The 26,119-nt window shown below is 35.0% G+C and overlaps 1 pseudogene across 1 annotated transcript; it reads right to left on the bottom strand.

Moving 5' to 3' along the window:
* Positions 1-7,667: 7,667 nt before the first annotated feature.
* Positions 7,668-8,310, bottom strand: LOC148571921 (mavicyanin pseudogene; annotated as a pseudogene). The gene is made up of 2 exons (XR_015907057.1): positions 8,124-8,310; positions 7,668-7,897 (listed from the first exon to the last, which is right to left on the bottom strand). The product of XR_015907057.1 is annotated as a mavicyanin pseudogene (transcript).
* Positions 8,311-26,119: the final 17,809 nt, after the last annotated feature.

Below are 26,119 nucleotides of genomic sequence, written 5' to 3'. Positions count from 1 at the left end.
AATGTTGGGTGAATTAAGTGTGGAATTGATGGAAGTGTAATGGAATGTTAAGATGTTGTATGTGGTAGTGGTTTGGTGATTGGACAGGTTTGGTTTGGTTTTGATTTGAGAATTGGTTGAATTTGAGTTTGTGAACTTTTGGTTAAAAATGGATTTTTTGGTGAACTTGGTTTGATCATAACTTTTGCCTCAGTTTTTGAAATTGATTGAAAATTGCTTAGAATTAAAGATCTTTGAAAACCCTTTAAATCGATATAAAGTTTGTTAAAATTGGAATTTTATAGAGGAAGTTATGATCATTCAAAGTTGGTGTTGAAAATCTAAAATTCTGCAAAGTTGCAGAATTTCAGGATTTTCTGATATGTGCGCATGCACAACCCTGCAAGAATGTTATTCTGTGCAGACGCACAGACCTGTGCATACGCACAGGCAAGGGAAAGGGCTCTGGTGGCAGCGCTAGCATAGGTTGTGCGCGCGCACATCAATGAAGGATTACGACTTGGAAGGACGCATAGCCCTGTGCGCACGCACAAGTCGGGAAGGGTCATCTGTTGGGGGTGCTCGCACAGCTTGTGCGAGTGAACAGCCTTGTATATTTTAGTACCTGTGCGTACGCACACCCCTATGCGTACGCACACTTTCAAAATCCTCCTGGGTGTGCGCACGCACACCCCTGTGCGGACGCACACGTCTTGTTTCATAATTTTAAACTTTGTTTTCAACTGTTTCACCTTCCCGACAAGGTTGTAAGATTCTATAACACCATTTTAAGATTCTTGGGAAAGGTGAATCATGGGAAAGGTCTTAGGAGAATTTATTTGGGTTTTACTTTGAAAAGTTAGCAAACGGAGGTTTAGGTTTCTGGTGTTGTGAGGAGGAGTTGGTTGAGAGAGAAGGAAGATTGGTGAATATGGCGATTGCTGATAACGAATTTGAGAAATTGATAAACTAAGAGTTCGGAATGGAATTTATGACTTGATGTTGGTTGTGAGGAGTATGAGTGGAAACGTTCAGAGGAGTGGCCTATGAGATTGAATATGTGATTACAATTTGTATTGTTCTCCATCGTAGGGGCTGTGGCAGTATCCCGCCTTCGTTCGGATGTGAGAGTTGAAGCTAGGCTTCTCACTCATACTTTATGCAACCAGAGGAAGGTGGTAGGGCACGCTCCCTCGGAATGTTTCCCTCTGAAAGGAGAAGGTGGTAGGGCACTTATCCCTCGGAATTATTCCTCCTGAAAATGCGACTTCTCTCTGATTTCAAGGTGGTAGGGCACTAACCCACGAAATCATGCGACAACCAAAGGAAGGTGGTAGGGCACGTTCCCTCGGAATATTTCCCTCTGAAAGGAGAAGGTGGTAGGGCACTCTCCCTCGGAAGTTTCCTCCTTATGCGCAATAGAGAGACTAATCCGGGAGTTGTCGACCGGATTTACTGTCGGGTTTGGCACAATAACCGACATGTGATATCACAACCAATAGGGCAGACATTCATCATGTGCATTTTCTATATGCTTGCTTGCTTTGTTTACTTGAGTTTGCCTAATTGTATAACATGCCTATCTGCTTCTTGAACTACTTGTTGTGTATGAATATTATCTGTCTTTTACTTGATTGCATTAATTGTGATTATTTGATGCTGAGGAGGTTAGGTAGGCGGTGGCGATGGGATCGCATGGAGGTTAGGTTGGCAAGGGCTGTGGGATACAGCCGTGTGATTAATGTTAGTTAGAAATCCCCTAAGTTTAGTTAACCCGATTTATGGTTTAAGTTCTTTATCTATTTACTTTTTTTATTTTGTCCTAAGCTTGAATATCTGTATGAGATGTGAAGTTCTAGGATTGCCTTCGACATCCCGGAGCCTTACATATTACATCATTGGGCACTGTTACCATACTGAGAATTTTCGGTTCTCATTCCAACGTTGTTGTTATTTTTCAGATGCAGGTCGCAACCCACCGCAGTGAGTTGGGTGATGGTAGCAGAGCAGAAAATCTTATCCTATTTTGTTGTCATCTTGGTTGTTTATAACTTGTACTCTCACTTTTGTATTTTGTTGTCGTCTTGGTTGTTTATAACTTGTACTCTCACTTTTGTATTTTGTTTAGCCTAGAGGCATGTATTGAGAGAACAAAACATGTATAAGCTGTTTTACTGTCTTGCTTCATGTATGCTCTGTATATGGCTAGCCGGCTCAAACTCCGCGACTCGTGGCTAGATTCTTATGATATTATACTATTATATTTTGATACATCTTATCTGTACCTTGTGTTTTAAGGTAGTAGCTTCGCTAGTACGTTATGAGGTTTTCAAATCCTGTTTTTGAGCTATATTCTTCATCAGGCTTCTAGATTATATTATTTCTTTCTATAAAATATATATGATCTTTAGAATTGTTGTAACCTTTGGTTAACCTTTGCTTTACGGCTAGAGGTAAGGCTTTGGTTAATTGGGGTATTACAGCCACCGCATGGTTGCTGCCACCATCGCAGCCCCTTTGCCTCATCTCGCATTTCCTGCGTGTCTCCATCACTGCATCGTTGCCCTCTATCTATGGCTCGCCTGTATTGCCTCATCACCTGAATGTCTTTCGTCCTCGTTGTTGCTATTTTCCCCTTCGCCAGTCTCTGCTTCGCCATGCTTGGACAACTTGATTTTTCTCTTTTCTACTTGCATTCTGCAAAAAAAGTATGTTTTTTTTAGTTATTCAGTTGTTGGGTTATAATTTGATTAACTGAGTAACTGATTAATGATGTTGATTATGAATCTATTTATTTTTTATTATTGTTGATTACAACTTGTTGCTGATTATAACAAGTTGATTATAATTTGTTAATTTTTGGCAGTGTAATATATATAGATTTAATGATGGATTGATGTTTTTTTCTTCTTATTGGTATTTATGTTTGTTTTTGTTGCTGTACTATATTGTTGGGTTTCTATAAATTTATAATTTTATATTATTGGATAGGGAATAGATTTTGTGAATTTTGGATAGCTACTATTTTTATATTGTTGTTGTTACATATTGTTTTAGGATGGATTCATCAAAAACACCATCAGAAATACCATCCTAGTAAGAACAAGGATCAACTCCTGATGCAACAATTAGAACCCAGGAAAATAACAATAGAGAAAAACATGATCCTGCATGGGGCCATCGTAAACAAGTTGTGGAATCTGAAAAACCATTTTGTTATGTGTATATTATGAGAAACTTATTAGGGGCGGAGGAATTCATCGATTTAAGTTTCATTTGGCTGGAAAAAGGAGGAGATATTGAGTCATGTCAAAAGGTGTCAACACTAATGAGACACAAATTCGATCAAAACTTCGAAGATCTTCGAAGCAAAAAAAGAAAAAATCAAGAATAATATGCAGAAAGTTATAATGCTTGTGATGAATTTGAAAGAGAATTTGATGAGATCGAACGTAATGAGATGCGACAACAACAAAAATCAAGCCTTCCAACACCTAGCTCTAGAAAAGGAAAACAAGTCAATGCATTAGAATCTTTTTTCCATTGGCAACAACACATGGAGCTCAACTAACTATCAAAAGTGTCCTCCAAAGTAAATAAATTATGGAGAAGTGTGACATTGCTATTGCGAAATGGATGATGGATGCCTCTGTGCCATTTAATGCGGTTAATTCATCTTATTATCAGCCAATGATTGATGTTATTGCAATCATGGTTGCAGGGTATATAGGGTCAAATTATGCAAGAGTTCTTGGGTATTTGTTGAGAAAATTGGTTGAAGATGTGAGGAAAATGATTGAAGGTCATCGTAAGATTTGGAAACAAACTAGATGTACTATCATGGCCAATGGATAGACTGATCATTGTAGGCACACTTTAATTGATTTCTTGGTTTATTGTCCTTAAGGAACTGTTTTTCTAAACTTAGTTAATGCTTTGTTTAAACTGTTTAGGGATGTTGTATTATTTTTTTATCTTGAGAATATTGTGCATATCGTGATGGATAAGGCTGCAAATTATGTTGCTACTTGAAGGATGTTGGAATCTGAGTTTTCTAAATTGTATTGATCTCTTTGTGTAACTCATTGTGGTAATTTGATGCTTTAGGATATTGGGAAGTTGGAGGAAGTGAGTGAAACTGTGTCACAAGCTTGAATGATTACAGAATATATCTATATTCATTGCTATCCACTGTATTTGATGAGAAAATTTACAGTCAGACGGGAATAACTTCGTCCAACTCCAACTCGGTTTGCCACCAATTTCATTACTTTACAAAATATTTTAGTTCAAAAGGATACTTTGAGAGCTATGGTGACCTCTAGAGAATGGACAAGCTTAGCTAACTTAAAAGACAAAGGCAAAAAGTTTGTGGATCAAGTCTTGGATTCTAAATTTTGGATTTAATGCATTTATATTGTTAAGCTTACTGAGCCACTTGTTCATGTATTGCGTATTATGGATACTGAAGATAGAGCTGTGGTGCGCATGAATCCCCACACTTCGTACACTGAACTAGCAAGTGCATTGGGTCGTCCAAGAATACCTGAGTGAGTCAGGGTCGATCCCATGAGGATTGTGATTCGAAGCAAGCTATGATTATCTTACAGATCTTAGTTAGGCGGATAGAAGAGTTGTTGGATTTGGTTAAAAGCATAAAAGGAATAAAGATGGAATTACTAGATTTGATTATAATCAGTGATACGAAGATGGTTAAGGCTTGGAGATGCTTTGTTCTTTTGGATTAATTCTAGTCTTAATGTCTTCTTCAACTGTGAATGATTTCTTCTATAGCAGGCTGTATGTGATCAACGCCGGTTGAGAGGTCGCTAATGCTCCTCCAGATCTGAACCCCAGGGTTAGTGTGGATCCATTCTGATTGAGGGTGAAGCTCTTGCAGTCCATTCTCCTAAATGATCCTACTCAAAATGCCACAGACAAGGTCGAATCTTCCGAATCAGAGAATGCTGCGCCTTTGGGTTCTAGCCTCTACCACAAAGACTCTAATCTCCCCATACCTCGGATGAACTGATGTTTCGAGAAGTCCCCAACGAAGTCCTGGATTAGCCGTCTAAGAGATGTATAATCAAGCTAGTGGTTCAATGCTTTCTAGTTACGTAGTCATATGAACCCAAGAAGAACACGGGTGGTTGTCAGGCACGCGGTCTTAGAATGTAGAACGAAGATACATCTTAGAATAGAGAATCAAACATGGATTGAAATAGAACAGTAATACTTTTATTAATCCATAAAACTCAGCAAGGCTCCTCCCCTCAACCTAGGAGGTTTAGAAACTCATACTGAGAGAAAATACAATGATAAATGTGTAAAGTGTGTGTCCTCCCTCTTAATGAAAGGTGGAAAAGTCTTTAAATACTAAACTAATGTCTAAGGATTACATTAAGAAGGGTAAAACAATCTTTTAGAGCTAAAATATACTTCTGGGGCCCACTTGGTAAGTGTTTGGGCTGAGATTGATTGAAATCCACGTGCTAGAAGGCCTCTAGGGTGTTGAACATTGGCTAGGGGGTTCTTTATGGGCGTTTGGACGCTGGTCTCTTCTCCTTTGGGTGTTGGACACTAGAATAAGGCAGGAGACTGGCGCTGGACGCCAGTTTTGGGCCTTCAACTCTGAAGCAAAGTATGAACTATTATATATTGATGGAAAGCTCTGAATGTTAACTTTCCATAGCCGTTTAGAATGCTCTAGTTTGACTTCTGTAGCTCCAGAAAAGCTCTTTTAAGTGCAAGGAGGTCAGATCCAGACAACATCTGCAGTGCTTTCTCTGTCTCTGAATAAGACTTTTGCTCCAGCTCCTTAATTTTAGCCAGAAACTACATGAAATTGCATAAAAACACACAAAATCAAAGTCAAATCCAAAAATATTAATTTTACACTAAAACCTATGAAAACTTAATAAAAATTAAACAAAACATGCTAAAACTATATGAAAATAATGCCAAAAAGCGTATAAAATATCCGCTTATCAAGCTGTAATGAGTTTTCTTTAACAAGATATTTATAAGGCTAGAGAAGAGATGATGAAGAGGTTTTAAAAAATAAAGAAGGTTGTTGATCCTTATTTAAAGATTTTAGATACACATTGGGATTTACAACTTCAGAAAAATCTTCATGCTACTAGTTGTTGGTTAAATTCAGCTTTTTGATTTAATGCTGAAGAATTTGAAAAGCACAAACAAATGACTTCTGACCTACTAAATGTCATTGAGAAATATGTTTACGGGGATCTAAACTAATAAGTGAGATGAGAATCTTTAAGAATGTTGAACAAGATTTTGGAAGATAATTTGCAATACATGAATGAAACACAATGATGCCAGGTGAATTTCTTTATAAAATTAGTCTTTTATGATTGTAAATATTTATGATTCGATATTTATGATTGTGATATATTATTCCTTTTTTATGTTAAGATCAATTATGGGAATCTTATGGATGTGTAGCGCCAACTTTGCAAAACTTGGCGATTCGTGTTTTAAGCCAAACTTGTAGTTCTTCATATTATGAGCGTAAGTGGAGTCTTTTTTTAACACATTTACTCAAAGAAGAAGAATCGATTAGAATATCAAAAACTTAATGATATTGTTTATGTTCATTACAACTTAAGGTTACAACAAGGGTACTTTCATAATTATTGTTTTTTGAAAGCATTATTTTTAAATTTTAGTCATCATAAGGGTAATAAATTAAATTGATAATATAAGAATCAGATGAAAAAGCAAAGTTATGGTTCAATTTATCTTGATGCATTTAAGGATTATTCGGAATGGATATTGAAAGATTCACTTCTATTTTTAACTCCTGAAGAAGTTAATGCTTTATGAAATGATCTTGCAAATATGTCTTTTTAATCAGCTGTAGATGATTTAGGTATTTTTTTATTTATTTAAACATCTTGTTGTAAGTCAGATTATGAATTGTGATCAATTATGAGTTTAATATACTTTATAAAATATTTTATATTATTATTGATACTGATTTGTGAAATTATTCAAATGCTAAATCAATTGAATTTGAAAGATAATTGAGATGATAATGGAGTTAATAATAATTTTATGAAAAATGCAAATCAAAATGAAACTAATCATAATGTAGCTCCATATTTTTTAGATGAATAAAGATGCTCATACTTTGAAATTACTTTTCGGATATAGTTCATGGATTGTTATTCTTATTTTGTTAAATTAAGATACTATTGTAGTAATACTGACTAATTTTATGTCTATCTCTGTATTAGTTATTTTTAGAATTAGAGACTTTATTGTTCTTAATATATTAATGAAGATACGTATTTCAAGTTTTAATTTTAGGTTTTGACTATTCTATATTTTTTATTTACATGGGATCGGTTCTAGCGGTTCAACCAGTAACTTATTAGTCGAACTAGTGAACCAATAGCCTGATCGGTTTGATTTTGACAACTATGATTAGATGTCTTGCGTTTTAAACATTGAAATTTTTTTTGTATTTTCAATTTGTCAAAGACTTATTTATCTTCGAGTTAAAAAATCATAGATCTATTTGTCTTTTTTCTCCCTTCAATTTATGCAGAATATATACATGGCCTACAGAGCCACTAACACCTTTAAGTAATATACGTATTTACATTTTTATAAAAAGAAAACAAAAGCCAAAAGTATTGTGGGATGAACTCGTGTTGGGATTTTCAACTTGTTTTGGAGGGTGGGTTGCCCTGAGAAACAGTGATTTGAAGCTTTTGGCCTGCCTCACAGTGCTTACCTACAGAACAAAAGAAAAAATATTCGCCAGGATGGTCCAAAGTGATACTGGAATTCCCTCTGAAGTAGGTTTGCATCACATTTCTCGTTGTGCAGTGATCGTAATCATCCTTGTTTACATGCACCACTGTGCTTAGCCCAGGGTTGTACTGGAATACTGCCATTTAATCATGATGCAAAATTAAGGTCAATACTTTATTTTCTAATAATATTTAATTTACTCACTAATCAAACGCTCTTCCTCAAATTACCTACAATTTTTTCAAAGATATATATATATATGGTTATGTTTCATTTATATCATAAATATAAACAAGTCATCTAACAAGTAACACCTGGTTTTTAATTTTGTATATTCGAAAATGAGGGGGCAAGAAACATACGAAGTACGTCTCCAACATTGAAGGTTACGTTTTTGCTCCAATTTTCGTAAAAGCTATTGTAACCGGGCGAAGCCCAACCCACACGATCTCCGACAATGTGAGTTGCTTTGGAACTCACACATACAAATGTAAGGTAGCTAATCATGGCAGACATTAACAAACTAAGGTGTACTTTCTCATAATCCATTGTGGTTTTCAATTTTTCCAAAATTGTGTGTATATGTTGTCTAAAGGTGAAACTGAATTGAAGGTGGCCGTTTTAAAGTTCAAAAGTAGTGTCTAAAATTGGCATTAAAATTGTGTTTGATGACCAAGTCTAATTATTTCTCAATCTCAAGTTTTGGATGTACCTATATTCCGGTCGAATTAAAGGATAGGAGTGCTTTCAGTGACGCCCATTAACACAATAAATCAACTCAGATATTACGCGTATTTCGGTGCTTCCCTTCCATTTTGCTGATTTTTCTGTTTTAGAATTAATATAATACAATATACATCATATACTCCATATTTATATTTCAGAAATCTTAGGTGTATGTCTAATATTTTTATGATCATACTACATGATTAAATAATTTTATAATCAAATTTAAATAAATTGGTCGAATCTAACAAAAATAATTCACATAGCGTATATATAAATTACAAATTTCTCTTCTTAAAATTTAAGATTTAGAGTTATTCTACGTATTCTTCCTCTTCTTTTTCTCTTACTAATATTGTTACTATATCTTTTTATTTCTTTTTTTTTTTGTTTATTTTTTTTGTTTTACTTTCTTGATGGGATAAAAAAAGAAAAGAAATTTAAAAAAGAAATACATAAATTTTTGTTGACACCTATAAATATTTTAATTAAAAAATATAGATACTTTAGTTACATAATATATAAATTATCTTGAATTGTGTAGATATTTTAGTTAAATATCAAAAAACTATATACAAAAATTTTAGCTACATAAGACAGAAAATTTAGTTATTTAATATAAAAAGTGTTTTGAATTATGTAGTTTTTTAGGTTGAAAACATGTATTTGATCTTTTTGTTAAAGATGAGCTTACGAATAGTTGCATAGAATCTACTCCAATTAAGCCAATGCTCCCTTTACTACTAGAGACGAGAGTGTTTTGGACAATCCAACTCTGTACATGCAAATGGTTTAGTAGTCTTGTCTACTTAATTATTACACGTCTTGATATTTCATGTCCTGATCATGTTGTTATCTAGTTTTTATCAACCCCTCGTGGTACTTATTATGCCGTTGTTTTTCAGAATTTTGGCTATATTAAAAACATTATGTTTCATGTTTTTATTTTTCTATTCATTCTTCTCTTATTCTTCAAACATATTCTGATGCTGATTGGGCCAATGACCCTAATAATTGTCGTTCTACTTATGGATACTATTTATTTTTTGGTGACTCTCTTATCTCATGACGTGTCAAAAAATAGAGTTTTACTACTTGATCAAGCACCAAAGCTGAGTATCATGCTCACCAAACCTATGAATTAATCTTGATTCATTGACTTGTTAAACACATGAGGACTTTTCTGTCTTCGCAATTGATTGTTATTGTGACAACTGAATTACCATTTATATTGCTCATCATAATACTAGATTTTGAAATCTTGTGGCCAAATTTAACATAATTTCGTTAGCTTCCACTTAAGTTTAACGGGAGAATGTTAGGATATATCAGGACATTTGTATATTAATTATATTGATATTAATTGATATTCTTGTTAATAATAGGATACTAGGTATTATTATTTGATGACAAATAATTTAAAGTCTTGGTTTATCCTCGTAATTATCCTCTTAGTTTCTAAATAAAAAAAGTTGTTAACTTTTTTACATGTTTTATGCTTTTAAAAAATAACATTTATATTTGATTTTTTTAAAACTCTTTTAAGCTATGAAGTACGGACATTTTGCTGAGTTGTCATGTCTGCATGTTGGACACATTTCAGTTACGAAACTCATCAACATTCGTCCAACACACGTGTCTGCTATGTCCAATTGTGTCTTAATAAAAAAATTTTCTCCGGAAATATTTAGACACACCTAAATACCATCACGTACCAACGTGTCCAGCCTTATTCTTAACATGTATTCTTGAAATAAATTTAGAAATAGTATATATTATTATTTATTAAAATAAATATATTTTAAATATTTTATATAATTAAAATAAGATATTAAAAAATTAAAAAATTAATTTATGTTTTAATATCAATAAAATATCAAAACATCATTACGATTTATCTAAAAATTATCTTATATTTTATATATATGCGTATTCCCGTGTCTTATAAGATTTTAAAATTTGTATGTCAGTGTGTCTCATATCATGTTGTGTCCCCTATCCGTGTCTATATTAATGTCCATACATCATAAGCTTTTAAGCATTAGGAGCACAATTAAAAGCATAAATTAGAATTTTTTATCATTACCCTTATTTGATTATTTTTTATTTATTTATCACCTTTAATTAATAGCTGGTACAAAATCTTTTATTTAATATTCTCTCTTGAGTTTTAATAGTGTAGTTGAATTTATAGTCTAATAATTACATTTTTTTGCAAATTACTAAATAAATCAAATGGAGTTAAATATTATCCAATTGTAACTTTTGTAAAAAAATTATATTTCAGTCCTCTTTCATTTCTATGTAATTTGTTAAAGATTTCTATAAATTACATATTACATATTTCAACATAATTTGTGGTAACCTAGAACGAATTACCACATTTAAGTATTTAAGTGTTTGAAAATGATCCATGTGAGGGTAGCATGAATTGGGTGGCTCGAATTAAAGTAGTTCATTGTTTTTTGCCACAAATTACATGTATACAGAAAACAGTAGGAGGCAGCCATAAATTATGTAAAACTGGGGAGAGATACCGATGCAGGCTACCATAGATTACCTTAAGCAAAACCTATAAGTTCGTTTGATTCAACGATAAACCATCCATTTCCATCTCCTTCCAAAACATTACTCGAGAGATTTCAGAGTATACGATGCAAGTATCACATACAGGTAGGGCCATAGACGAAGCAGATATAATCATCTTCATAATTCGTTGGAGAGACTTTTGAATTAAATTTACATGTAATTCATGATAGTCTGTCGGCCACACTACTAAGTGTTGGTTTGGATTGTTTTTCTTTTAGTTCAAAAGTACTCTTTTCAAAAATAAAGTACTTCTATTAATTTTAAATTTATTTGGATATATATTTTTTTGAAAAAATATTTTTATTTAAAAAATAAATTATTTGTTTCTTCTAAAGGCTAACAATACATTATTTTAAAAAAATTAAAAATAAAAGATGATTTTAATACTTGAAATTTTTTTTTTGGAAAAAATGTCTATCCAAATGTGAAATGGGTTTTGTCTATTAAAAAAATCTTTTTAAAAAAATAAAAAAATAAATATTTTTTTCAAAAGCCAACCCAAACTAATCTTAAGCTCCATAGTAATCCCTAGTAATCCGTTTTACCCTCCCATAATATGTGTTTAGTTACTTCTCATATAATTTGTTTTAGTTTAAAGTATATTTTTTGTCTCTGAAGTTTGAAAAAAATTTTAAAAATACTTATAATTGAAGTGTAATTTATTTAGATGTAATAGAAAAATAATTGAATACTATGTATAGTAAAAATTAATATTATTGAAAGATAAAATTAAATTAAAATTTATTTTTATGTATCGTTTTTGTCCCTAATGTTTTCGTCCTATTTAAGTCCCTAACGTTTCAAAATCGTCTCAATTTTGTCCTGCCATCAATTCTGTTAACGGATCCCTAACGGCAGGACAACATTGAGTCAATTTTGAAACGTTAGGGACTTAAATAGGACGATTGAAACGTTAGGGACAACTTTGGGACTTACCCCAAATGTTAGGGACAAAAACGATACTTTACTCTAAATTTTATTTTATTTTAATTGTATCCCAAAAGTTTTCGATTTGCATCAAATATACCCCTGACGACTAATTTTTCAAAAAATTTAAGACCAATTTAACAATAATTTCATAAAATCAACCCTCAATACAACTAAATCAAGCATAATTTTCATACATTAATGTTAAATCGATTTTAAATTTTTTAAAAATTTAGTTGTCAGAAGTATATTTGATGCTAATAAAAAAATTTTTAAGACAAAATTAAAATAAAAAAAACTTATAAATATTTTAAAACTTTTTACAAATTTTAAAAACAAAAAACATATTTATCCGTATTTTATTTTACAGTGAATTATGTACTTGTAGCAAATTATATAAAAGTCATTCAAGACAAAAATGTTTGTAATTTATGATTAGGACAATCGGATAAGTTGATCTCAAATTATTTTATTCATGTAGTTTTTTTTATATTTATTTAAATTTAATATTATATTATGTTATACTTTTTAGATAATACAAAAGATACATGAATTTTCATTTTTTGAGATAAAAATTTGTGTGTCTGAGTCTATAATTATTTTTTTTTTATATTTGGCATCGTTATATTTTTTAAAAAGTTTAATTACTCTATTGGTCCATATAGTTTCGCGAAATTTTTAATTAGGTCCCTATCTTCGTTTTTATCCTACTTTGTTTTTGGTTGCTTGGGGACAAGCAACAGTTTAAGTTTGGTATTCTTATGAGCGGATACTGTATACGCTTTTTGGCATCATTTTCGTATTGTTTTAGTTATGTTTTGTTTAAGTTTTATTATATTTTCATAGGTTTTGATGCACGAAAATCTATATCACTACAAATTTTCCTCGGCAAGTATACCGAATTGTCGTTAAGTAAAAACTCACAATAGAGTGAGGTCAAATCCCACAGGGATTGATTGGTTGAGCAAATTTAATTAGAGGAATGTTCCAGTTGAACTAAGCAAAGTTGGGTTGAGAATCGCAGAAAGTAAAAATGGCGGGAAAGTAAATAACAAGAAATGTAAATGACGGAAAGTAAATTGTAGAATATAAATTGCATGAAAGTAAAATTGCAGGAATTTAAATGGGAATGGGGATGATGAGCATAAATGTAAATAGCAGAATTAAAGAGAATGGGTAAGATCAGAAGTGGGGGAGTTCATTGGGCTTAGGAGATATTGCATTCTCCGGATCAAGTTCATTCTCATCTCTTCCTCAATCAAAGCATTCATTGATCTCTTGGCAATCTTAGGTGATTGAATCCCAATTTCTTGGCAATCTAATCTCTTTAAGCTTGAACAATTGCCCAATTCCTTGATCTAATTGCTCATGGGAAGAGATGAAGTACGATCACTAATTAAACCACATATTTTTCTAGATCAAACCATTGGTAGGATTCTATGTCACTGTATCCATCCAACCCCCAATCCAGTCCAACATGAGAAAGCATTTCTAGCATGATTTCCTCATTCCTCTTCCAAGGTTCTAAGAAAATCCAAGTATGAGCAATTTCTCTTCCGAGACAATTGCTCAATTGGATGAAGGTCGAAACCTTTCAAGTAAATCAAGATAAAAGAAAGAAGAAGAAGAATGAAAACTACAATTGATCCATTGAATTACAACAGAGCTCCCTAACCTAATGAAGAGGGGTTTAGTTGTTCATAGCTCTGGAAATTGAAACTGAGAATGGAAAGTGCATTAAAAAGTAACTGAATTACAGAGAAAGTAGAAATACAGAGTATTTACAATCCTGGATCCATCAGGTGCTCCCTTTTTTCTAGTTCTAAACTCCCCCTATATATACTACTCTTCTGATCTTCAGTTAGCTCTGCAAGTCTCTGGATGTGGGCCTTTAAGCATATTTGAAGCAGTTACAATCTTAGTGGGCTTAACTCAGCTTGCAGGAAGAGTTTGAGTCAGGTGCTTTCACGTTAGTCAGGTCGTTAGTGTGGTTAACGTCAAGTGTAAATCCTAGTTCAAAGACATTAGTGACACTAACTTTGTCACTAACGTTCCCAAACCCTTTTGAAGTCACGTTAATGATGTGCGGAAAACGATCCGACACAAAACTCACCGGCAAGTGTACCGGGTCGCATCAAGTAATAATAACTCACGGGAGTGAGGTCGATCCCACAGGGATTGAAGGATTGAGCAATTTTAGTTTAGTGGTTGATTTAGACAAGCGAATCAAGATTTGGTTGAGAGATTTGTGATTTGCAGAATTTAAATTGCATGGAAAATAAAGGGAATGGGTAATTTGCATGAAATTAAAGAGAACTAAAATTTAAAGTGCTAAATCTTAAAGGGCAAGAAATTAAATGGCAGAAACTTAGAACGCAAGAAATATAAATTGCAGAATCTTAAAGTGCAAGAAATGTAAATGGCTTGAATTGTAAAGGGAATTGGGAATTGGATTTGTAGAAATTAAACAAGGAAGAGTAAAATTCAACACACAGAAGAGTAGAAGATGCCTTGGGTTGAATCGGATCTAAAACAGAAATATAAAAGAGCTCGAAAAGCAGTAAACAGAGAAATTGAGAATGGGAATCCAGATCTCAGGACTCAAGAGACTAGATAATCAAGTCTAGATCTCAATGCCTTCCTAGATCCAACAAGAGCAATTGCAAAGGAAATGTAAATTGCAGAGAAAGTAGAAGAAGAAGCAATAAACAGAAACTGAAATTCAATTGTGCAGTAAGTAAACAGAGAGATCTCAGGATGAGATTGAACCAGAATTCCTTCAATTCTCCAACCCAAGATCAAAGCAAATGTAATTGAAATTGAAAGCAAGAAAACTAAGAGGAAGGGAATTCAATTCTCCTTCCCCGAGACTTAGAAACTCAAAATCACTCAACACCAAAAGCTCTCCGAAAACTCCCTACGAAAACTAAAGGAAAAGCTCTCTACAAAACTACCTAATCAAAACCGAAAAGAAAAAGCTCCGCTAAAACTTAAATCTTAAGCTATTTATACACTTTCTTCAAATGGTCTTCAAGCCTTGAATTGGGCCTTTGCTCTTGATGGAATTGGGTTGATAGAGGCCTTGGTTGATTGCTCTTGGAGTTGGAGAGAGAACCAAAGTGAACCGGGTTGGGAATTATAAAAGCTTGAGTAAAAGTTTGAGTAAAAGTTTGAGGCAAACTTTTACTCAAACTTTTTACACCAGCTGCCCCATTCTTGCTGCTACCAACGTTTGAGCTAAAGTTTGGGGTCAAAATTTTGCTCAAATGTTGGCCCCCTTATGCACACTCATGGCGCCAACGTTTGCCAAAAAGTTTGAGGCAAACGTTGGCGCAAACTTTTGTCCTCCAGGGTATTGATTTGTGATGCCAACGTTTGCCAAAAAGTTTGAGGCAAACGTTGGCTCAAGCTTTTCTCCCAAAAGTTTGAGCTAAAGTTTGAGGCAAACTTTTGCTCAAGCTTTTTGTTCCCTGGTGTGTTTTCACTTATTCCGAAAATTTGAGCTAAAGTTTGAGGCAAACTTTTGCTCAAACTTTTTGTTCTCTCTTGCTCCTAGCTATTCCTTCTTGCTTTAACCTTTCTCCAAGCTTTCTTCACCTATCATCAATCAACCAAACACATCAAAGCTATGCTCAAAATCATGAGTTTGTCATTCTTTCATAATATGTGGCAATTATAGCATAAATCCTCATGAAATTGCATTAATTCATCTATGGTTGATTAAATCAAAGGAAACATGGAAATCTACCCAATTGGCTTGCTTATGGCTCAAGAAAGTGCATAAATCAATCGAAAACAAAAGAAAAAGGCTAGTGAAACTAGGCTAAGATGACTTGTCATCACAACACCAAACTTAAAGCTTGCTTGTCCCCAAGCAAGAAAAGAATTATTGAGAAGAAAGAATGAAATGGAAGAGGATGTTCATGCTAGCAGAGTATTATTGGTAGTTCATGGAGTTTTATGTGGATAAGTAAACACTCACTTCTTATTGACTTTTAGGCCTAGAAAGTCTCCTTCAAGCATCAAGCAACACACTGCTATGACCCCTCATTATTCCTTTGTCCTTGACTATTGTTTTTCTCTATAAGCTTTAGTTCAGTGTCATGTGTAACAAGTTCTTTTCTTTCTTTATACTTGACACATTATTCACTATAGACACTTGGCTCACATTCCTTCTTAGAACATTGATGCCCAGCACCTCTTTGGGTTACTAAATGCCTTGTAGTTAGGTTGCTCTTGATAGTGGACTTTCAGCTGATGATCCCGGGTTAGTTAACCCAAGTCACCGAGTGTTGATGCACTCCAAAGAACTTAATAATCCAAGCAGATCCTAGTACAAAGACACCACATGCATATATTCTAAGGTTCAAGCTATTGGTGTCTAGCTTTGTTTCTTTTTATTTTCTTTTGTTCTGTTGCCACTCTTTGGCTATTTCTTTTCTCTTTTTTTTTTGTTTTTCTTTTTAACCAAGGACTTTTATTTGATTGAGATTCATAGACAGTAGGCCAATTTCTACTTAGAAGGAGACATCCTAGTTCTCTTATTCACTAAAAGTGAGCTATTATACAATCACACATACATACCACCACTTACTTTTATTGTACTTCTATCCAACAGAGAACTATCTTACTTCACATTCAAACATTTCTTTTATTAAATTAAAGATGTAGGGGACAAAGCATGCTTTTTGTTAAGTGAAAGTAAACACACAAGCACACACTTAGACTAGCTTACTTATTTTAAGAAAATTGATTCTACTTGTACTAGATGAACACTTTAGCAAGATATAAATCATGGCATCTCTCAACAGCTGAAGTTAAGTATAGATACAACCTATTGGTTTGCAGTTCTTTTGTCCTTCTTTTTGTTGATCCCCTTTTGAGTCATGGTGCATTATGTCTTCAATTGGTGGTTAGTTCCCTGCATAATTCTCAAAAGTTGCTTGCTTCTCAAGCCCTTAGGTGACTGGTTATTATGCATGAATTGAATGTGGCTTTTGGATTTAATTTGGTGTGGGAACACAAAACTTAATTCCTTGCCACTGTCTCTAATGCAACAGGTTGTACATTTATGAATTCTTTTGGCCTTGCTAAAGGTTATGGAACCAAAACAAAAAAAAGGCAATTAACTGGTTGAATAATTTGTCTGATTGCTTGGAGCTAGCATTATGCAGGAGGTGAGAGTATGCTTTTAAATGAGATTTTGGTGGAACACCAAACTTAGAATCCTTCATTCTCCCTTAAATTGTTTTGGTGTGCAACACCAAACTTAGCTCCTTGCAATACATACTTAATTATTCAACATTTTTATTGAAAAATCTATGAAAAGAAGATTACCTCAGGTTGGGTTGCCTCCCAACAAGCGCTCTTTTAATGTCACTAGCTTGACATCTTCTTCTTTTGATCATGGAGGTTGAAAATCATAGTGCCTCAGCTTTTCTCCTCTTACTGTGAACTTTCTTCCGGTCTCCTCTTTGATGATCTCTAGGTGTTCAAGTGAAAGGATCCGGTTCACAGTATAGCATTCAGATGATTGTGGGGACACCTTCATTGGTTGGGTGTTTAACACTACTTTATCCCCTGGTGAAAATCCTTCAGTGGGGATTTTCTTGTTTTTCCACCCTTTTGGCCTCTTCTTCTTCTCTTCTTTCTTAGGAGATGATTCATGCCTTGGTGGTTCTTTATCTGGAATGTTGAGGTTCTCATCTAGGGGTTTTAGATCTAGTTCCTCCTTGATTTCTTTGGTCTGTTGCACCATCTCTACTTCTTTCAAGCATGGATGTAGAAGTCTTGGAGTTAACTCATTGAATGCCTCCTTCAAGCTTTGATCCTTGGCCTTATCCTTCATACAATCTTCTTCTTGAGTGGGCTCATGCAGGATTTTAAAAACATGGAATGCTAGGTGCTCATCATGCACTCTTAACAACAATTCTCCTTTTTCAACATCTATCAATGCTCTGCCCGTAGCCAGGAAAGGCCTCCCCAGGATGATGGGAGTGTTAGGGTCTTCATCCATATCCAGGATGACAAAATCAGCTGGGAGAAAGAATTTTCCCACTTTTACCAACACATTCTCCACAACTCCCAGTGCTTGCTTAATGGATTTGTCAGCCATTTGGAGAACTATTCGTGTGGACTTCAGCTCAGAAATTTGAAGTTTCCTCATTAGAGACAAAGGCATCAAGTTTATACCTGCACCGAGGTCACAAAATGACTTCTCAATTGTTATATTTCCTATGGTGCAAGGTATGTAAAAACTCCCAGGATCATCTTTCTTCTCTGGTAACTCTCTTTGGAGGATAGCACTACATTCCTTTGTCATCTCAACAATCTGTCCTTCCTTTAGGGATCTTTTCTTTGTGAGTACTTCTTTCATAAATTTGGCATATAATGGCATCTGTTCAAGTGCTTCTAAGAAAGGAATATTGATGCTGAGAGTCTTGAATATATCCAGGAATTTTGAGTATTGCTTATCCTCGTTTTCTTTTTTGAACCTCTGAGGGTACGGAAGTTTGGGGATATCTGGCTTCACCCCTTCCTTCTTCTGTTGTAGTTTTGTTTCAAGGATGTCCTCATCCTTCGTTGAGCTTTTTGCATTCTTGGTCTTTCTCTCGTCTTCACTTCTCTCTTCTGTCTCTTCTTGTGGAACTTCTCTATTGTGTTCTTCTTGATTGATGGCTTCCTTCTCCCTAGTCTTTTCACTTCCCACTATGATTGCTTTGCACTCCTCCCACTTTGTAGCTTTTCCTTTGTCTCTTTTAGTGACATTGGGGGAGGTAATTGCTCTCTTCTCACCCCTTTCTGAAATTTGCTTAGCCATTTGCTCCATATGCCTCTCAAGGTTTCTGATTGATGCTTCTTGGTTTTTCATGAGTTTCTCCATCATCATCTCCAGATTAGAGATTCTTTGAGAGTCTGGATTTGGTTGTGGTTGTGTAATGTGAGATGGTTGTGGCTGGAAGTTGTTTGAACTATTTGTGGAGTTATTTTGTGGGTGGAATGTGGATGTGGAAGGTGGATGATGGTTGTTTTGGGGTTTTTTGTGTGGATTATTATTAGTGTTTTGCTGGTCGTAGTTTGAGTAAGTTGTGTTTCTTGAGTTGTTTTGGTTTGAGTTTTTCTGCCACGGTTGCTGGCTGTGGGTGTGGTTATCTCCCCATCTGAGATTTGGATGGTTCTTCCAGGATGGATTGTAGGTGTCACCATAAACCTCATTTTGGCCTGAGCTTTGGTTGTGCACATATTGAGGTTGTTCCTGCTGCTGATTTTCTTGGTTTTCTTCATTTTGTCCCCATGTGGTTGATGGTTGGCTTGTATTCACTGCTGCAACTTGCAAACTATCAATCTTTTTAGCCATCTGCTCAAATTGTTCTTGAATCTGCTGCTGAATTATCTTGTTTTGAGCTAGGATGGTGTCCACCCCTTTTATTTCTAACACTCCTTTCCTTAGTGATGGTTGGCGTTGTCTCTGATGAGCAAAGAAGTATTGATTGTTTGCCACCATATCAATGAGGTTCTGGGCCTCTTCAGCTGTCTTCATGAGTTGCATTGAGCCTCCTGCTGAATAGTCAAGTGCCTCTTGAGCTTTCATTGTCAGTCCTTCATAGAAATTTTGGAGTTTATCCCATTCATTAAACATCTCAGGAGGGCACTTCCTGATTAGAGCTTTGTATCGTTCCCATGCCTCATACAAGGGTTCAGCATCCATTTGTGTGAATGTTTGTACTTCAGTCTTCAATCTAATAACTCTTTGAGGTGGGTAAAACTTGGCAAGGAACTTGGTTACTAGATCATCCCAGTTGTTGATGCTGTCTCTTGGGAAGGATTCCAACCATTGAGTGGCTTTGTCTTTGAGGGAAAATGGAAATAGCAGCAATTTGTAACTGTCAGGATGCACACCATTGGTCTTCACTATGTTACATATCCTCAGGAAGGTGGATAGGTGCTGGTTTGGATCTTCCAAGGGGCCTCCTCCATAGGAACAGTTGTTCTGCACCAAGGTGATGAGTTGGGGCTTTAATTCAAAGTTATTTGCATCGACATTTGGGTTAAGGATGCTACTCCCACAATGCCTTGGATTAGCAAGTGTATATGAAGCCAAGACTCTCCTCTGGGGTTGACCATTGTTGTTGGCCATTCTCACTGGTGGATTTGTTGGATTTGTTGAGTGTTCCTCCAATTCATGATATTCTTCATCTGATTCTTCCTCTCCAGCAATATTTTTTTCTCTTGCTTCTCTTCTAAGCCTTCGGAGGATTCTTTCGTCAGTTTCATGAAAGGTAGGGATCTCTCTTCTTGTATCTGACATACAAGCAAAACACAAGAAACACACAAAAACTAGTGACACTTCAATCTATTGCTAGAATGAAGTTTGAGTTAGCTTAAGCAAAAATTCAAACAGTTAGTGGGTTAGTCAAAAATTAAAGAAACAGAAAAGAAAAAATGCTTGATCTAGATTTCCACTTCACTTAATCATTGTCAATCTAAATCAATCCCCGGCAACGGCGCCAAAAACTTGATGTGCGGAAAACGATCCGACACAAAACTCACCGGCAAGTGCACCGGGTCGCATCAAGTAATAATAACTCACGGGAGTGAGGTCGATCCCACAGGGATTGAAGGATTGAGCAATTTTAGTTTTGTGGTTGATTTAGTCAAGCGAATCAAGATTTGGTTGAGAGATTTATGATTTGCAGAATTTAAATTGCATGGAAAATAAAAGGGAATGGGTAATTTGCATGAAATTAATGAGAACTGAAATTTAAAGTGCTAAATCTTAAAGGGCAAGAAATTAAATGGCAGAAACTTAAAACGCAAGAAATGTAAATTGCAGAATCTTAAAGTGCAAGAAATGTAAATGGCTTGAATTGTAAAGGGAATTGGGAATTGGATTTGCAGAAATTAAACAAGGAAGAGTAAAATTCAACACACAGAAGAGTAGAAGATGCCTTGGGTTGAATCGGATCTAAAACAGAAATATAAAAGAGCTTGAAAAGCAGTAAACAGAGAAATTGAGAATGGGAATCCAGATCTCAGGACTCAAGAGACTAGATAACTAAGTCTAGATCTCAATGCCTTCCTAGATCCAACAAGAGCAATTGCAAAGGAAATGTAAATTGCAGAGAAAGTAGAAGAAGAAGCAATTAACAGAAACTGAAATTCAATTGTGCAGTAAGTAAACAGAGAGATCTCAGGATGAGATTGAAACAGAATTCCTTCAATTCTCCAACCCAAGATCAAAGCAAATGTAATTGAAATTGAAAGCAAGAAAACTAAGAGGAAGGGAATTCAATTCTCCTTCCCCGAGACTTAGAAACTCAAAATCACTCAACACCAAAAGCTCTCCGAAAACTCCCTACGAAAACTAAAGGAAAAGCTCTCTACAAAACTACCTAATCAAAACCGAAAAGAAAAAGCTCCGCTAAAACTTAAATCTTAAGCTATTTATACACTTTCTTCAAATGGTCTTCAAGCCTTGAATTGGGCCTTTGCTCTTGATGGAATTGGGTTGATAGAGGCCTTGGTTGATTGCTCTTGGAGTTGGAGAGAGAACCGAAGTGAACCGGGTTGGGAATTATAAAAGCTTGAGTAAAAGTTTGAGTAAAAGTTTGAGGCAAACTTTTACTCAAACTTTTTACACCAGCTGCCCCATTCTTGCTGCTACCAACGTTTGAGCTAAAGTTTGGGGTCAAACTTTTGCTCAAACATTGGCCCCCTTATGCACACTCATGGCGCCAACGTTTGCCAAAAAGTTTGAGGCAAATGTTGGCGCAAACTTTTTCTCTCCAGGGTGTGTTGCTGATGGCGCCAACGTTTGCCAAAAAGTTTGAGGCAAACGTTGGCGCAAACTTTTGTCCTCCAGGGTATTGATTTGTGATGCCAACATTTGCCAAAAAGTTTGAGGCAAACGTTGGCTCAAGCTTTTTGTTCCCTGGTGTGTTTTCACTTATTCCGAAAGTTTGAGCTAAAGTTTGAGGCAAACTTTTGCTCAAACTTTTTGTTCTCTCTTGCTCCTAGCTATTCCTTCTTGCTTCAACCTTTCTCCAAGCTTTCTTCACCTATCATCAATCAACCAAACACATCAAAGCTATGCTCAAAATCATGAGTTTGTCATTCTTTCATAATATGTGGCAATTATAGCATAAATCCTCATGAAATTGCATTAATTCATCTATGGTTGATTAAATCAAAGGAAACATGGAAATCTACACAATTGGCTTGCTTATGGCTCAAGAAAGTGCATAAATCAATCGAAAACAAAAGAAAAAGGCTAGTGAAACTAGGCTAAGATGACTTGTCATCAGTTAACCCCACCGTTAGTGGCACTAACGTGGCCACTAACATAGCCTTTCCTAACCTTGATTTTGTTAATTGTGTTAACTACACCATTAACGTCAAATTCACTTCTTCCTCCACGTTAATGGCCCACGTTAGGCTCGAAGACGTTAGTGGTTTTAACTATACCACTAATGTTGCAAAGTTCTTCCTCTTCCACGTTAGTGCCCACGTTAGTGGCACTAACGGGGCCACTAACGTGGGCTTTTCTAGACATTCCTAACGTTAGTGGCATTAACTATGCCACTAACGTTGCCAAGCTCCTTTTCTTCCACTGTAGTGCCCACGTTAGTGGCACTAACGGGGCCAGTAACATGGGCTTATATATCCTTCGAAGACGTTAGTGGCATTAACTATGCCACTAACGTTGCCAAGCTCCTTTTCTTCCACATTAGTGCCCACGTTAGTGGCACTAACGGGGCCACTAACGTGGGCTTGGATGTCCTTCAAAGATGTTAGTGGCATTAACTATGCTATTAACGTTGGAAGCCTTTCCCTTTTCTACGTTATTGGCCATGTTAGTGGCACTAACGTGGCTCTTCACTGCTTCTTGTTACCTAAAACCAAACAAACAAAGTGCATCAAAGTCTTGCTCTTAATCATGAGATGATGCATCATGCATTATATCATTCAATTCTTGCATTATTCTCATGAATTTGTTCAGAATTCACAATGTTTGCTTGAGTCAAGGTATGGATGCATATTCAACCAATTACTTGCTTATTTCCTAAGAAAATGCATGAAACTAACCTAAAACATACAAAAAATGGCTAGTAAACCTAGCCAAGATGCCCTGGCATCAGGTTTTAGTGCTAAATTCATATTTTTTTATTCTACTTTGAGTTGTTGTGTTTTCTGATGATTTTAGGTAATTTCTGGCTGAAATTAAAGAGTTTTGGCAAAGTCCGATTCAGAGGCAAGGAAAGCGTAGCAGATGTTGTTAGATTTTGACCTTTATGCATTCAAATAAGAATTTTTAGAGCTACAGAGATCCAAATGATGCGCTCTCAACAGCGTTGGAAAGCTAACTTCCATAGCTTTCCATCTATATATAATGGTCTAGACTTTTTTTGAAGGAGCCTACCCATATTGGGCGTTAAACGCCAAGGAGTCACCCCCTTTCTGGCGTTCAACCCCCCAAAGGGACCTAAGCCAGCGTTGAACGCCACTTTCCACCCCATTACTGGCGTTCAACACTACCAAGAGGCACAAAGCAGTGCCAATCACCCCCTAATTGGTGTTCAATGCCCATCCCTCAAGATGGACGCCAAGCTCATGCTAAGTACTCAACCAAAGTGGGTCCAAGAGTGGACTTTCGCACCTTTAGTCTAGTCTATCATACTTTTGTACTTCTTAGTTATTAGATTAGTATAAATAGAACAAAGATCACTTTTTTTAAGGACTTTTGACTTTTGATCTTTGCCCTTTTGCACATTTTACTATTACTTTCTGTAAGCTATGAGCTACTAAACCTCCTAAGTTAGGGTTAGGAGTTCTGCTGATTCTCATGGATTAATAATATTATTGTTTCTATTTCACTACTCGTTTGATTCTACTCTCTTGTGCACTTTCGTTCTTCATCTCATGAATTGAGGATGAACCGTGACATTCATCCTTGTTCTACATGGGTTCCGTGTGAGTCCTAACTCGGATAGCATTGAACCATAGCTACAGAATGCACTGTAGATTCAAAGAGAGTGCCTGGGCGACTTTGGATAAGTGACATAAAATTCTGTTGACCGTGGGATGCTGAGGCTTCTGTTCCGTTTAGGCTAGAGTCAGAGAAGTAGCATTCCCTGATTCGGAAGATCCGATCTTGTCTATGGCATTTTGAGTAGGATCGTGAAGGGGAGTGGATTGCTTAGGTCTTTGCCTTCAACTATAGCGGGAAGCCATGAGTTAACTTAATGAGGATGCTACATGAGTTGCTCAGATATGGTGGACTGCTATGGTTTAGAAGAGGCTAACTTGATGAGGATGCTACATGAGTTAGTCAATTTTGGCTGCCATTGAATGAATCATTCGTTATTAAAGTAGACAGTAAGAAAAGTTAATCCGGAAAGAATACGCATCTCCAAAGGCTTAACTGAATCTATATCACTGTTTTCACATCAATATGGTATTTCGTTCTTTACTATTTTGTTTATGCTTTCAAACAAACAACCATCTTTTCTAATCGCCTAACTAAAATTTACAAGATAGCCATTGCTTGCTCAATCCAGCAATCTCCGTGGGATTCGACCCTTATTCACCTGAGGTATTACTTGGACGACCCGGTGCACTTGCCGGTTCAGTTGTGCGGAGTTCAATTTCACGCACCAAGTTTTTAGCGTCGTTCCTAGGGATTCTTCAAGATTGACAAACTACTAGACTATCTTATTGCTTAGATTAGGTATTCTTTACAGTTTAGTTACTCTTTTAATTGTGTCTTTTGTTTTCTTTTTCAAAAATTTTTGAAAACCCTCTCTTTTCTTTAGTAATCTTTATCTTTTGTTTGAGTTTTGTGTCAGTTTTTAAGTTTGGTGTCCTGTCTGATTTTATCTTTTTCTTTAAATTTTCGAAATTGTTCTTAAGTATTGATCTTGATATTTGAATTTTTCTTGCTAATTTTTCTTGTTTGATTTTAACAATTTTAAGTTTGGTGTCTTTTAGTTGTTTTTCTTTTAATTTTTGAAAAATTAGTATCATTTGATCTTAAATTTTTAAGTTTGGTGTTTTTAGTTGTTTTTCTTTTTCCTTAATAATTCAAAAAATAAAAAATTATCTCTTTTATCTTTATTCAAATTTTTGAAATCTTTACTATCTTTTCTTATCTTGATTTAAAAATTTTAAGTTTGGTGTTTCTTGTTAGTAAAGTTTAAATTTTAAATTTTAAATCTTAACTTTTCAAATCTTTTTCAAATCTTTATCTTACCTTTTTTATCTTTCTTTAAATTTCAAAAATCCTATCTTATCTTATTTTAAATTCAAATTTTAAAATTCAGTTTCAAAATTTAAAATTCAATTTTCAAATTTCAAAATAAAATCTTTTTCAAAATTCTGATTTCAAATCTTATCTTTCTTGACCTTTTTCAAATCTTTATCTTATCTTTCCTTTTAAATTTTAAAACTTACTTATCTTATCTTCTTTTTAAATTTAAAACTTTTAATTTTCAATTCTCTACTTTCTTTTTAAAATTTAATTTCAAAATCAAATCTTTTATTTTTAATTCTTGTTGGTTGGTTAGTTACTTGTTTTATCTTTTATCTTCCTTTCTATTTCTTCTTTTTGAAAACCTCCAAACTACTTTCTCTCTCTTCTATTTCGAAAATTTCATCTCTCTTCCTCTCTCTATTTTCGAAAATATCTATTCTTCTCTCTCTATTAATTTTCAAAAACTATCCTTATTAAAGGACATCTTCTTTTCTTTTCTTCTTGACCTATCTCTCTCTAACAAAAGGATCTCTATACTCTGACATAGAGAATCCTCTCTTCTCCTCTTCTTGCATTCTTTCTTTTTGTTTATGAGTAGGAAAAAGGATAAAGAACCTCTCTTTGATCCTGATCCTGAACCTGAGAGGACTCTAAGGAGACGGCTACAAAAAGCTAGAGAACAACACTCCAGAGGAAACCATATAGAGCTTTTCGAATAAGAAGCTGAGAATACAGACTTGGCAGCCAATCCCAATGATAGAGGAGACACAAGGAAGGTCCTAGGTGACTTTACTACACCCACTTCTGACTTTTATGGAGGAAGCATCTCTATACCTGCCACTGGTGCAAATAACTTTGAGCTGAAGC

Source organism: Arachis ipaensis, chromosome B3, assembly GCF_059453495.1.
Source record: "Arachis ipaensis isolate K30076 ecotype BB chromosome B3, ASM5945349v1, whole genome shotgun sequence".
NCBI classification, from domain to species: domain Eukaryota; kingdom Viridiplantae; phylum Streptophyta; class Magnoliopsida; order Fabales; family Fabaceae; genus Arachis; species Arachis ipaensis.
This window is presented reverse-complemented; position numbering and strand designations above follow the sequence as displayed.